The sequence below is a fragment of the Mytilus galloprovincialis genome, chromosome 7, assembly GCF_965363235.1.
Source record: "Mytilus galloprovincialis chromosome 7, xbMytGall1.hap1.1, whole genome shotgun sequence".
NCBI classification, from domain to species: domain Eukaryota; kingdom Metazoa; phylum Mollusca; class Bivalvia; order Mytilida; family Mytilidae; genus Mytilus; species Mytilus galloprovincialis.
In genome coordinates, this window is record NC_134844.1 from 19,968,628 (window position 1) to 19,985,036 (window position 16,409).

At 33.6% G+C, this 16,409-nt stretch overlaps 1 long non-coding RNA gene across 1 annotated transcript in view; it reads right to left on the minus strand.

Moving 5' to 3' along the window:
- The window catches only part of LOC143082490 (uncharacterized), a 30,329-nt gene extending 14,133 nt beyond the window's left edge, over positions 1-16,196 (minus strand). Inside the window, exon 1 of the long non-coding RNA XR_012980407.1 lies at positions 16,102-16,196. This is a non-coding gene — a long non-coding RNA (uncharacterized LOC143082490). The remainder of the gene's footprint in view (positions 1-16,101) is intronic.
- Between the last annotated feature and the right edge of the window lie 213 nt (positions 16,197-16,409).

Here is a 16,409-nt window from a genome sequence, read left to right on the forward strand (position 1 = left end):
TGTATAATTCGGAGTTTAGTACGACGTCCATTATCACTGAACTAGTATACATATTTTTAAGGGGCCAGCTGAAGGACGCCTCCGGATGCAGGAATTCCTCGCTACATTGAAGACCCATTGGTGGCCTTCGGCTGTTGTCTGCTCTATGGTCGGGTTGTTGTCGCTTTGACTCATTCCCCATTTCCTTTCTCAATTTTATTCGCGCATCTGTATTCTCTTTCATTCATACTTCTTTCAATAAAACATATAAATAAATTACGTTTATGTTCAAGGGCTTTCATGGGTCTCTTTACGTTTGACAGCACATGCATTTACGACCATGTAAACCTTTCTAAATAAAGAAAGATATTAATAAAATGCATCGATGCAAAATATTAATACCAAGCAAATCAATTATAAGTCAAATTGATTGCATGTTCCACAGACTTATCGATAAAAATATATTTTACAATTTGCATTATCTTTCTTTTTGCTCTTGAATTTAAAACGAGCCATTATATTTTTTTTCAATCTGAATTGTCTGCGTTGACATTAACACGACATGTTTTTGTCTTGATAAGAAGCTACATGAAGATCTCTTCATGATACTTCATTTTTGTAGTCATCTGTTAATGCATTGTACGAAATTGTGGACATGAGCGCAAACACTTCCTGACTTTTAACTAAAAATGTGGATTAACGATAAATAAATGAATACTTTTCTATAGAAACAAAACTTTGATTCCAGAAGACACGTATTGTAGTAAAATTCTAATTTAACTTTGTAGCTAGACATTTCTCTTCGTATGTAGTTTTTTGGGGCCTCGGTGGCCGAGTGGTCTAAGTAGTTACTACTGTAATCACTATATATAGCCAGTCAACACTGAGGTTGTGAGTTCGAACCACACTCATGCGGGTGCACTCGACTTCAATCTTATTGACTAGGATTGTCAGTTTTCCTATCGAAGGTCGGTGGTTTTCTCCGGGCATTCCGGCTTCTTCCACCAATAAAAACTGTCCGCCACGAAATAGCCTAAATGCGGTGCTTAAAAGTGGCGTTAAAACACCAAATATCAAATCAATCGTACGTAGCTTTCTTTTTCTAATGTTCCCTAAGTATATTTAGTGACTAATAGCGTTACTTCTTCTTCCTACAAACTTATCATCGGTCAATCATGAAAATACATTAAATTGATAAATCAGAATTTTTCAATATCTATCTTGCAGATCACATCAAAGCTTAGAATAAAGAGAGAGACGTAATAATGACCGATTAATTTATATAGATGTGGCATTCTTCCGCTAAGATTAGAAACAGGACGTTTTGTTGGTGAGCCAGAATACCAACGGATATTTAGAATGTGCGACTCCGGACATGTTGAAAATGAACTACACTCTCCGATTGAATGCCAATTTTACAATGGACTACGTAATCAATTATTCTCTGGACTTAAATTTGAATAACAGTGAAAAGTTAAATTTATTATTGTCAGAATATCCTCGAAAACCAGCTCGATACTTAGAACATTCATTAACAAAACTCAGACAACACTTATATTTAAATAATTAACATGTATATAAAATTCCTGATAACAATTTGAATTAATACTATAGTATCTATTTGAAGTGACTTATAGGTCCATTGGGCCGGGTGTAATTTAATTGAAATATTTCAATATTGTACATAATTTGTTATACACAATGCCACTATAATAAACATATTTGTATTGTATTGTATTGTATATGTTTTCTTTTTTCTTTTAATTGTGTAGTTGTTTTGAAATAAAGATGCAGGTTTGTGTAATATGTTGAGAGTAGATTTAAATCAGCCTTTCATGTACGACCTTCACATTTACAACCAATCAATGAGTCGACAGAGCTGCCAAATTTATAATCGTATATACTCCAATGTAATTTCTTTTTAATGCACTATCAGAACACATAATCTAGTTTCAATTTGCAAGTTATGTCCCCAGAAATGGTATATATTGTACAAGACTAGTTCTAATTCTCCCTGAAGATTTGTAAACTAATCAATCAGCCCTACTTGTTGTATTAAATTCTGCAGGTAATCTATTTCAATGTTTTTATTTTGTATTTATTATCCCTTTTAGTAACAGAATTGGCATTTTCAATTTAGAAGCAAGAAATTAAGAGAATCACATTGAGAAACTAAGTAGAATGATTGTCCCATAGCACTCTTATCTCTTTGATTTATGTCAAATCAACTGTAAACCACTATTTGACAGTGGTAATAACACATCAATCCAACGGAGGATTGACAACAACAGTTATTGATCGTTTGACAAATTATCAAATTATTAGGATTAGCTATAAAAGGGAATAAGATGATGTAACGACGGCATGAGTCTGAAATTGTCATATAACATACAACGACCTATAGGTAGCACGGTAGTATTTGCATTCCAGAATTTAGGTTGCTATTTTGTGTACCTAAGTCAATGTATCGGAATGGTGTGATTGGACAAAAATACAGTAACAACTAAACATACTTTCCCAGACTGAGGGATTAATCAGGTGTAGAAAAATATGAAATAATTTTACATACAGATGCAAATGAATGATTGAGATTTTTTTTAAATTTTGTATTCACTGCACGATAAAAGTCCTAAAAGCACTAGTGGCCTTAGGTTTTTAAAAATAGCAAAAATAGTAAACGGTCGTCATACACGTTCAAATTCATTTATGAATAGTAAAATGAAAGCACAAGTTTCAGTTAACTGTGAATGTAGAATTTTAGGCAGTGTTAGAAAGCGGTGAAAATTCTAAAAAGGCTATCATTATCCCTTATGGGCCAGGAAATACTACCGTGTCATCTTAAGGGGTAATATCAGCAAACGTATTTAAAACAATATCCTGTTTCAACACTTAGATGTATAAAAAGGTATCGTCGATTTATAACGATAATGCAAGTTCATTTCAAACTTTGATTTTCGCAGAACTCAATTTAGTGGTAAGAAAAATAACTTTCCTTGCCCTTGTTAAGAAAAGTGACTTTGACATCACTTTATTGATAATATTAACGTTACTTTTCCACACACCCCCACACACCCCGGTTCTTCTACTAAAGCGCATATGTATTATAAGCTTTATTCTAAGACATTTTGTAATTTGAACGAACAATCTCATTATCTAATCAGTGGCTTGCACATTTTCAGAGTAACTCTCATATCGTTATGAACATTTTCAGAGTAGCTCTCTTATCGTTATTATCAGATGAACTTCTTTGCCAAAAAATACAGAGTTTATCACTTGAAGTGTACATTATTCTAGATGCCTGCAGTAAATGAAAAAAATAATAAAAAAAAACCCACATTATTTTCAAGAAAGTTGTGTACGGTCGATTAAAGTTAAGTAATTCTTTTCTGCTTCCGTGGCTGCGATAGATTTTCTTTCCCTTTCAATCAATTTTCCTTTTTCATTTCTATTTTATTAAATTATCATTCAGCTTCAAACCAATAACCTTCTGTTTTATAAATATTACATTTTATGGAATCGAACAATTCATCAATTGAATGTAGAAAGATTTATATAATTTCATTTTCAACAGCGTAGTTGAACATTGTAAAAATCAACGGTTTTCTGTTGTCTAAGCGTGTATAAAGAAAGTTTTAAAGCTATTCTAGGAAGATAATAATGGGATTCGACAGTAGTAATGTCATGGTTTCCGTACAAATATATTTATCGACTGAATTCTTAAGATTGCACTTTAAAATATCAACGTTCGTCGTTTTAAACCTTGAAATCCTACAAATACATGGGTCCATCGTTGCTCTATCTTGTTGGTATGACAACATTAAAGTTAGATTGATATAAAAAAAAAAATAATTAGATAAAATTTGAAATAAATGTGTATCAAATAACAAATGGATGCATAAAATTAAAACTTATCAAGGCGAACTATTGGAAGAAAGTGTAAAATAGGTGTATACATATCCTAACATAGTAAATCAACTTAACCACATATAATTCGAAATATAAACCTGCGTCGACACCTCTGCTGGTGGATAATTATCAGAAGTCAGTTCTTCGGTACTAACACGATTTATAACAATCCTTTCTAAAATTTTCCGTTTATAAATTTTGAAATTTAAATAAAGAAATTTTTCAGGTTTCAACTCCCTCAGGCAAAGTTGGCATTAGATGAATTTTGCTATTTTATTAGGTCATTTTTTGTAATATAATTCTTCAATTGTGTCGGTTCTTATACATCCTTGGCTTTCAGATATTTGGATTAGGGCGTTCCTGGTGAAGATAAATCCAGAAAAGCGCTTCGGACGCATACAAGTTATATAATGTGTTGTTTTCATTATCTATAGGATTCAAGCTGTTCCATCTTCCATTTTCGTCGATTTTTTAATGGCATGGTGTTTGGTTTGTACAACAAATGTTTTTGATTTGCCCTTATGGTATCGTCCCCCTTATTTTATCTTACCTACTAGAAATTGAACAGCACATATATGAAATCTGAGCTTTCTTTATTCTACAGGACTTAATACTGAACTAACTAGTAGTAGAAAATGTAAATACTTGTTATTTAGTTAACCTTATGACCACTCTGTTTTTATTTTCGTTAATACTTTAAGTACATGATCGAATATCCACGAAAAAGAAAACCAGGATGATCATAAAGTTAACTGGATAACAAGTAAAATAATGGTAAGAGTTTCATATGGCATCCCCGCAATACAAAAAAAAAAACCCACAAAAATGTAATTACAGTTTATTCTGTGGGGTGCCATATGCATATGGAACTCTTTCAAAAAAATGATATTTAAAGTAAAACCAGGGTGATCATATGGTTAATTGAATAACAAGTAAAAATGATCTTTAACGGACCTGTCGATCGTGTAGTAAATTAGTGGGTTTGTGTAACAGCATCTTTAACGGACCTGCCGATCGTGTAGTAAATGAAAGGGTTTGTGTAACAGCATCTTTAACGGACCTGTCGATCGTGTAGTAAATGAGTGGGTTTGTGTAACAGCCTGGGTTTACACAGAGCTGTATTTTATAATCGACTTTTGTCATGTCATATTGCATGTTTCCACTTTCAACAACACGCGACTAATTTGCAATCTATTGAAATCGAATTTCCCTGTATTTAATAATGCGTTTAATTACTAGCAAAGGGAATATCTGAAGTGATTTATAGTATATTTAAAAAGTGATATTCAATTAATAAAGCATTCTCGTATCTCAGCAAAAAAAAAGTAAAAAATTGCCATGCTAATCTAATTGAAACCGCATTCGTTTTTAAATTGAATTGGGATAATTGATGTAATTGTATATATGGAGAATCATCATTCTTATGATCGATGGATTAAATGAATGATTCCAGAAATACGCTAGTTTTCATCCAGATTTACTGAACTATTCATCAAATGCGAAAATATTTTTCAATATAATTGAACAAATCACTGATTTCCCTGAGATGGCAAGCCGGGATACATGACTCTATTTGCGTAGTGACGACTTCGACAAGACAGAAAAATATGTGAAAGTGACGAGTTTCATCAACCAACAGGCCTTAGAAACAAAGGATAGAAACAAATATCACATGCTTATAGTTTGATTTTAACAGCTTAACAGTATAAATGACAAAAAACTATTGTTTGGTCAATTATTCTCGCATCACCTGTGTTTAAATTATGTCAATGTTGATAAAATAAGGTGGCAGAATTTTAAAGATTTTTTATTATTTGGGAAAGAGGAATTGGCTTGCTTTTTCAGGTTGCTTAGACGTCAATATTCTAAATTCATTAGAGTTTTAATGATTTATATATTTCATTCTGTGAAACATGGTTTATGCATCAGTTGAAATAAGGCTGAAATTAGCTTTCAGTAACCGAGGTATTATTAGATTGGTACCAAGAGATATTTTTGTTTTTTTGGCGTTGCCGGAGTATACCGATTTGATGCAGGAGGTAACCCCTGTACAGCTTTTACAGTATGTTTTGTCCGCATCCGTGGTTAGGAGAGAAGGGTTAAGCTCTCAACGAAATGTTTAGTTCTGTCATATATATATTAAATTCATGACGTCCTGTACACTCTAATACATGTTTAAAATTCTATAATTAAGTTTGTATATATTTCAAGTAAGAAGTGCAGAAAGTCGAGACCTTTTGGGATCCCGAAAGTTAATATGTTCATAGTTATAATAAACAAAAAAGAGAACAGAAACATTCGATTCTTGTTTCATATTCGTACTTAGCAGAATGTTTAAAAGAGATGCCCTGATGCAATAACTCACTCTTTTGGGCCAACAAGACAGAATGTTAGAGAAACCCTCAGTGTGTAGGCCCTGTGCGTGTCATAAAAAAGAGATTTCCTATTATTGCAAACTGAACTGTTTTAACGGAAATTATTCATTAAATTTTATGCAACCACAGAACATATATTTCAGATTTTCCTCAAGTTGCACGACCCAAATAGCGATGTAAAACAAACCCATTTACACTATAGGGCAATATGAGATATTCTTGAAATAAAACACGAAGCTAGCGACAGACTTATTGTCCACAGACAAGTGTGAAGACAAATCTGAAATAATTTGTTTACACGCAATTTTTGCTGATAGTCCATGTCTACATGTATTAGAAGTCAACAGCGTTAAATGTCTGAAAAGTTAATGTTTTGCAGCTTTTATGGCAGACTCGTATGTTAAAAACAATTGATAATGGTTTGGATTATATTAGTGATGCCAAGTCTGAGAGATTTATAGCTTTGTTGTTATTTAAAATACAATTCTCAGCTTCTTAAAAATGTAGATTCTGATTAGACGTTACAGTAAGCTCTGCTGACTACTATACGCTTTGTTCCCAAAGTGAAGCGTAATACAAGCGAATTCAGGTTTAACGTTTAATAGTTCCGAGTAAAAATAACATTTATATTTCCAGACAATGTACATGATGTATGGTTATTCTTTATATACTGCCATTCTAATAACTGTTTCAAATTAATTATTCAGGGTAAAAACTATCATTTTTTTAAATTTCCCGGAATATATAAAACTCTACGGAAACGCACTGTCTACGTCATAAACAAGGCGTTATATATATATGGTCAGTGACTGTATATAACATATGAATATAAGGTCAATACAATTTGACTGCACAAATAGCACAGCTGCAGTATATATTTTCACATACATTATACACAATCATGTACAATGTATATATAGAATAACCATACATTGTCTCGAAATATCAATGTTATTTGTACAAGGCTTAGAAACAGGTAGAAAGCGAGGCTGTGCCGAGCATTTCTACCTGTTTCGAGCCGAGTACAAATAACAGATTGATATTTCGAGACAATGTATGGTTATTCTTTATATACTGCAACTTTTATAACTCTTCAAAATGAAGTATTTAGGGTAAAAACCGTCATTCTTTAATTGAGAGCGGACAACGTAAAATTGCCGCGAACCTGTATGTTTTATTGACGTCATAAATAAAACTGTACGGAAAAGCATTGTCAACGTCATAAACAAGGTGATATACGGTCAGTGACTGTATATCACATAAAAATATACAGTTAATGCAATTTGACTGCTCAAATAGCACAGCTGCAGTATATATATAAATATACTGCAACTGTGCTATTTGAGCAGTCATATATTCATATGTGATATACAGTCACTGACCGTATATCACCTTGTTTATGACGTTGACAATGTGTTTCCGTAGAGTTTTATTTATGACGTCAATAAAACATACAGGTTCGCGGAAATTTGACGTCTTCCTCTCAAAATTAAGAAATGATGGTTTTTATCCTAAATACTTGGTTACCCTATATACGAATGCTATTTAAAAAATCAATAAGCGAAAAGTGTTTCTTATAACTTTCCATGACAGATACAAATCTAACTCATATTCAGCATATTTTGGTTTGTTCAAAAATTCAAAAATACACATCGATCGCGAAAACACACGGACGAATATAACTGGATGTCTGCGTGCAGGGGCGTAGCTACCTAAGGCTCGACTAGGCACGTGCCTATACATAAATTTGCCGATTATACCCCTTTTGGAAAAAAAAAAAAAAAAAAAAAGTAAACATTTTAATTCTAATCCGTATTATTGCCAAATTAGGGAACTTGACTCCAGAAATAGCAGACAAAATTTACAACTTGTACCGTTCGGATTTAGGTGAAAAAAACAATTTGAAGATGAGATAGCATGATGGAAAAGCCCGTTGGCGTATTGAAGACAACAGAACAGATAGACTTTTTGGTGTCCTTAACGTAACAAACGCCGATCTGTACCCTTCAGTGTATAGGATTATTTGGATTTTATTGACAATGCCTGTTTCATCGGCAACTAGTGAAAGATCCTTCAGCGCGATGAGACGCGTCAAATCCTCAGGGTCGTAACTAGGGTTCTAATTCAGGGGAGGCAGGGGTTTGGGGCCCCCGACTGAGGACCATATAGAGAGGGGGTTGGGGCGCAGCCCCCCGCCGATTTTTTTCTCTCTCAGTAAAATGGCTAAAATTGACCCGTTTTCCTTCGATTTCCTTACTCTAAGAGATATCAGTATTGCTTGAACCTGGAAACAAATTTTATGCAAAAAAAGTTGATATTGCTGTTTTGGGTGAGCCAAGGCTACGGTCTTAAAGGCTGTAATTTGGCCTATAATTATTAACATTAACCCTTTCCCTTTCATGCATTTTAGACCTTTACTTATCGAAAATACATTATCGAAGTTTAAATGAATACAGCATTCGCATCAATGGTCATACACACGTCATGTTGGGCTCAAATGAAAGATAATTGGTAAAATATTTCAAAAAATTAAGTTTGAAGATAATTCGTCATTTTTTGGTCACGAGGTATATTTCCAAAAGTCACGTGACTGTTGGAGATGAGTGAAAAAATACGAAATCCTTGGGCAAAAAGTCGTGCAGAGACATATTGGTTTGCTAATAGGGTCAGGTTTTTGTGGAAACACAATGCCTCGAGTCTGTTGAAGCCATATAAGTTATCATGGTGGTATAAATAGACACATAACGTGCTATAGGCCTTGAAATATCGATGTCCATAACATTCAAAATAATTGATTTTAGACGCTCTTTTTGTCCGATTTCAAACTTGGACCCTAGTTATTTGTCTAATTCGTTTTCAATCAATCAGCAACCTAAACTTTGTTTTTACAAGGGAAAATTCATTGAATTACCAATGCTAGCTTGATCTGGGACACCCTTGACCGAGCCCGATGGAGCAAAGGGGGTAAAAAAGGGAGGGGGGAATTTTGCACACACATTCTTTTAAAAAAATTTCGTAGGTTTCCTTTTTGAAGTTGAAAGTAAAGTTAAGTTAAGTTACATTTAATATAGGAAATTAATTTTCCAACTCCGGCAGTGGGATTCGTACTCTCAATCTTAGCGCCTTGGGATAGATCAGCGTACCCCTGAGCAACTGGCATTGTAGTGAATCTTTTGAAATTTAAGTACTTAAGTCTACTACTACGGAAGAAATTAAAAAAATAATAATATAAAGTTTCTCACTCAGTTTGTTTTCTTTTTGGAATTATGTGTTCAGATGATAATTTTTTGTTGCCAAATGCATGATTTTTACGCAAATCTAGGAGGAATCCCCTCTTTAAACTGTCATTTTTTCATTGAAATATACATGTTCCTTTATTCAAACAAAAGTGTTTTCAACTTTGATATAACGCAACACTTACGAAACCATGTTTTGTTACATCTATTTCAACTTTGCCAAAAAAATTCAGAATATTTTAGCAGTTTTTGTCTCTTTTCTCATAATATCTTTAAGAAATGACTTCAGATTTTTAGCGTATTTCAAGTTTGTGATTGCGCTGCTACACTAAAAATTACATTTGCAACTAGTGTACAAGTTAGAACTATTAGTTTAATACTATTCTTAAAAAAATCAGTGCACAGTTATTGAAAAAAGTCATAAATCCTCTTATAAGAGCAGTTTTCTTTGCACTTCTTTTTAAGAATATTCCTCAAAATTCGAAGAAAAATAAATGGTTTTTACAGAAAAATTACACATCAGTAAGGGGCGACTTGTTTATTAACTAATAATGGTAGAGGTTTGATGCAAATTAAATCGCATTGCTGGTTATCTGAGGATTAATTTGAGCCCTTAACCACATCTGTACGTCAGCAAATAGCGATTAAACAAGTCTAAATGTCCCACAAAAATCTTGAAATTGGGTTCACCGGTAAGCTGTACCGGTGTGAAAGGGAGAGGGTTAAATACATTGTGACCATGGATTTTTTTCTCAATATGGCTAAAATGACCCGTTTTTCTTCGATTTCCCTAATTTAAGAAACACCAGTAATGCTGGATGCTGGAAGCAATTTGTATGCAAACAATTATTACCTGTATTTAAAGATATTTTTTTATTAGAGATCAAACTGGTAAGTTAAAAAAAATATGTAAAGCAACTAAGATCATGGAACGCAAGATAATTTTTTTATCGAGGACCTTGAATTTCAATATTGTTGAAAGCTGAACAGACAACTAAAAACAGGGACTTTAAATACAGTCAAGTATATACTTAGTATAGAAAGTCCCTGCTATATCGAATGGGGGTGTTTAACTACTAAGGCATTGACCATAATGTTCTCGTACGATCGGGAGAAGCGGTTAAAACAGCTGATTCAGCCGGTAACGAATTCCCGATATCATAAAAGATTCACAATTAAAAGGGAACTTCCTCTGCTTAACTGAGCCCCTAAATAAATGTGAATAGTTAAGTTTTATTCAAAATTGTCGAAAACAAAGTTTCATATGTGTTCTCTTACGAATACTGAATAAGGTGGCACGGTAGTATTTCCTGGCCCATAAGGGATAATGATAGCCTTTTAAGAATTTTCACCCCTTTCTAACACTGCAAAAAATTCTACATTCACAGTTAACTGAAGTACTTTCATTTTACTATTCACAAATGAATTTGAATATGTATCATGACCGTTTACTTTTTTTGCTATTTTTAAAAACCTAAGGCCACTAGTACTTTTAGGTCTTTTATGGTGCAGTGAATACAAAATTTCAAAAAATTCTCAAAAATTCATTTTCATCTGTATGTAAAATTATTTCATATTTTTCTACACCTGATTCATCCCTCAGTTTGGGAAAGTAAGTTCAGTTGATACTGTATTTTTTGTCCAATCGCACTGTTTAGATACATTAACCTAAGTAGGGTACACAAAAGAGCAACCTAAATTCTGGAATGCAAATACTACCGTGCCACCATAACAGACGGACGGCCACACGAAAAAAAGCCAAAATACAAATACTGAAACGGTTCACTTTGGATCAAAAATCCGGAAAATGACGCATATATCACGTATCATGATAACACTGTCAAAACTGTAAACTTGTGTTGCTTATTATATAAATTCAAGTTCTTGGTGTACATATTGTCAAAATTTCATTTTATTACTTCCAAAAAAAAAATTTGGTGTAGAAAATTTAGGGGAGGCAGTTGCCTCCCCTGCCTCATAGGTAGTTACGGCCCTGATCCTACCTGAGATCGACAATGGGAGACGAGCGACTTTCAAATATATCTCTTCTTCATATCCACCGACACCTCAATGTTGATGTTGATGCGAGTATAACTGATTTTATCGGCAGAAAAAACCGTCCACTTGACTTTGAGTAAATGTATCATTGTCTTTGTGTATAAAACTGTATCTAAAAGTTCTTTATAAATGTTCAGAAATATTAAATTTGTTTAACCAATTTTTGCCCAAATTTGAGTTAAAAGATTCGTTCAAAAAAGTTGAAAATCTTTTCCTTTGACCCTCTGTGGGCATTAATCTAAAACTAATCTGATCTACAGTGGGAATATTGTAAATATTTGGTTTTTTTTCAGATTTTTGTTTGTACTACGTTAATTCAGGTGTTAATGTAATATTATTCATAATTCTTCGAACTTTTCTTCATGAATATTATCATGATAAAAACCAGTAAATATGATATTTTTGTGCACAAAATTATGCAACTAAAATGATGAAAACCGTTTTCCGTAGGGGAGCCCCCCAGAACCCTCTACCATGGCTCCGCCCTGGACCTGCAGGGGGCCTAGAACGGCCCCAGAACCCCCTACCATGGCTCCGCCCTGGACCTGCAGGGAGCCTAGAACGGCCCACAGACCCCCTGCCGATTTGTGCCTACAGTTGATCTGGAACCTAGCTACGCCCCTGGCGTGCACCACCAACCAACCCGTTGGCCAGAATCAATGATCAGTATGGGTCTTAAGGAGATTACAAAAAGTCTTTACTATAAATACTAATTATTTTTTTTGAAAAAAAAAAACAAAAAACGTCGTGTTAAGGGCCTCTATAGTATCGAACGAATTGTTTCCTTAAATAATTTGTTTCCAAAGAGGAAGACTTAACCATTTGTCATTGCATTATTAGTAACACTTAAAACTAGACTGAAATTTGATTGTTAAATTATTTCCCGTTTAAAATGTCAGATAATTCACCTTTAAATGGCGGATTCAAAGGTCGACAGTTTACTTAAGCTGTGAAATTATTTGACAATCGATAATTCTAGTCTCCAAATTGAATGTTATACGTTTCCAATCAATTCTATATACAGACAGTAACGAGTTTATATTTGTTCCAACATTAATTACATAGAGCTGTAATGTAGCACAGAATAGTTTTTATGTTCCTTGCTTACTAAGTCCATACAGAAATGGGATAGGAATGCATTATTTTGGAAAAATTGTTAATAAATCAGTTGTCTTGTTGTTTATAGAGAGGTCAAGATGTGAACACCTCAAACAGCGTTCATCTAACGAATTAAGTTCTCTTTATGTTGCTCTCGAATGCATCTTTACTTATTTATAAGCTTAATTTGTGTCTTTTTAGGGACGATCATCCACATTAAAAACTTTTTGAAGCTGTTTCAGGACTTCAAGGAAACATTCATGTAACACTTTTCATTTTTCCTGACCAGAGTGTCCATGGATTATAATTTAGTACGCCAGACGCGCGTTTCGTCTACATAAGACTCACCAGTGACGCTCAGATCAAAATAGTTGTAAAGCCAAACAAGTACAAAGTTGAGGAGCATTGAGGGTCCAAAATTCCAAAAAGTTGTGCCAAATACGGCTAAGGTAATCTTTTACTGGGATAAGAAAGTCCTTACTTTTTCGAAAAATTTTAAGTTTAAATTTTAAAAAATCTCGGAAAACACTTTCATAAAAAAAACAACAATGAAGAAATTAATGTGGTTTTCATAATTCATATTTGTCGTTTTTTATGCAGGAAATATTTGTATCCATGGTAATGGGTGTGGCGTTGTTTTGAATCTAGAGGACGGTAAACAAGCAGCAAAAAAGAGGAATCGAGTGTTAAAATACGTTCACAAGGTATAAGACTTTAAAAATCATAGTACATGTATCATTTCCTATCATTAACACGAAAGACAGCACCCCATTCGAATCATATCAGCCTAAAGTTTTATGTTTTTCTATGATACTTGTTGGACCAAGAAGAACTGTCAGACAACTGCGAGTACTCTCATATCTGTTCATTGTGTCTTTTTATGTCGGGATGTATACGTACCCGGCCAGGTCCACTTGTATTTTTGTCCATCTGATGAGTTAAGCCTTTTTCAACTGATTTTTATTGTTCGTTCTTATGCATGTTGTACTGTTATACCGCTGTCCCAGGTTAGGGGAGGGTTGAGATCCCGCTAACATGTTAACCCCGCCACATTATTTATGTATGTGCCTGTCCCAAGTCGGGAGCCTGTAATTCAGTGGTTGTCGTTTGTTTATGTGTTACATATTTGTTTTTCGTTCATTTTTTGTACATAAATAAGGCCGTTAGTTTTCTCGTTTGAATTGTTTTACATTGTCTTATCGGGTCCTTTTATAGCCGACTATGCTGTATGGGCTTTGCTCATTGTTGAAGGCCGTACGGTGACATATAGTTGTTAATAATTCTGTGTCATTTTGGTCTCTTGTGGACAGTTGTCTTATTGGCAATCATACCACATCTTCTTTTTTATATTTAACTTTTTTTGTCTTTTACATGTAATGATGGATAAACTGGTGAGTGATTTTGGTGCATAAATAATCAGCTTTAAAAAGAAGTTGTGCTGTTGTACAGTAAGCACAACTTAGAATGTATTTTCAAAACAAACATACTTTTGTTTTGTTTCGACTTACAAAAAATATTGCAAAATATTGACAGTTTGTTTTATTCCCCAAAACTATATTCAAATGCATTTATAAGTCAAGAAGCTCTGTCGTGGCTATACCGGTTTATAAAATGACAAAATATATGTTTCGCGAGGTTTCTTTTCTTAAGGAAGTTCGCTACTCAGTTTAAAAAAAAAAACATGATAGGGGATAAATACAGGAACCAAAAAAGCCCCAAAAATATATAGGTCAATGTCCTTGTTTTCAAGATATTAGCCATTGAAATTTCTGCGGGAAAATGTTATCCCTTGATGTTTCATGGCTTTATCTGGTAATCTTTTCGTCCAATGGTGATACATAAATTGAGCAGAGGCTCTCTTGGTCCATGTTTTGAAATATCACATGTCTTTGGAAATCAGGTAACGAGTTGTTGCTAGTTAATTGATTGATTGGTTTTACTTAACGTCAAGAACAATCATGTTATACAGGTCTAAGACAAGAACAATCATGTTATACAGGTCTAAGACAAGAACAATCATGTTATACAGGTCTAAGACAAGAACAATCATGTTATACAGGTCTAAGACAAGAACAATCATGTTATACAGGTCTAAGACAAGAACAATCATGTTATACAGGTCTAAGACAAGACAATCATGTTATACAGGTCTAAGACAAGAGCAATCATGTTATACAGGTCTAAGACAAGAACAATCATGTTATACAGGTCTAAGACAAGAACAAAATTAATCATTGAGACAGTTTGTATGTTCTGTAAGATTGTTCGACCAGGATAAAAAGTTGTTCACTGGGAAATGTGGTTATGATTCAACAGGGTAGAAATGTTGCCTTGCAATATGCCATCTACAGACACCTAAAAAGTTGTTTTAGCGATTCTTTAATGGGTACACATTTTGGCACTATCCCTTTGAGGAATAGAATTTAGCATCCAAATTCCGACTTGACGTGGCTACGAATTTATATGTTCCGCAAACCTAAAGTGACACCCGAGTATAGCAAAGGATATACGATGGTAAAGGGATGCGTCCATGTGACCATAGTTATGTAATCAAGTCAACCCTAGGGTTTGTTATTGATGAGTTACTAATATGCGGTGCGATCTTTTGTTTACAATCAGTTCAATCAAGTTTTGTGTTAAAGCGGCAAGGTACAATAACACATAACTGCCGTCAATATGAGCTCTCGAATCTTCATAAAGAGGTATTAAAAAATAAGAGTTGCTACAAGTCATTTAATATACAAATAGTAGAATGAAAGTTACATGAATGTACTGATCTAGATGGAGATGGGTAGCGATACTAATATCATGTACTTAATTATTTGAAACAGTTTCGCGGAAAACCAGACGTCCGGATATATTCCCCTTTATAATACTTTATAGCACTGATTTAAAGATAAAAAAAAAAAGGTTGTAGTAAAATCTAATGTGAAGGTTGTTGCTCTAAAGTTTAAGAAAAATTGACGATATTTATAAATCAATGGGTATAAAATTTACTTTAAATTGACTAATACATAGTTTCAATAACCATACTTTCCCTGATATACTTTCGAATTTCGAACGATACTTAAAGGTATTGTTTTACTTTATTTTCTCTATGTATCTTGTAAAATTAAAATTGATATTAATAGAAATATATGCACCACTTAAAATTTAGATGTACTAGTATGATGTTTTAGGCACTGCATATTCCAATCTTGTACTAGTGTATCTTAAGTGGTCATGAAACAACTAAGTATATTGACGAACGCCGGGGAAAGAAAGGATATAGTGAATTCATAGATGACACGTAATCCCTATATGGACATGGCAAAAACTCAAAGTTTGTTGATTTTCAATTAATGAATTACGTGTTGAAAGTGACAGATTGAAATAAAATAACACCAGTGTAGATGTGCTGAAACAAATGACAGTGACGAGTATATGAAAAATATTAAACTTGTACTTACTTTTTTGTTGTTTACATATATATGATGAAGAACATGCGGAAATTAAACATTGACTGTCATCCTAAAATTGAACTTTCACTTCCGGCTTATAAATACATACATAACCGGATTGATTCGTGTAGAGATTCGAAACACTTGGTAGACTTAAGTTGAAGTTTAGTGTTTATGTATGCAATTTTAGTTAATTGATTGATTGATTACTGGTTGTTGTTAAACGTTCAGTTACAAATATGTCATGCATGTTCAGGACAAATATGGCATGTATGTTCAGGACAAATATGGCATGCATGTTCAGGACAAATATGGCA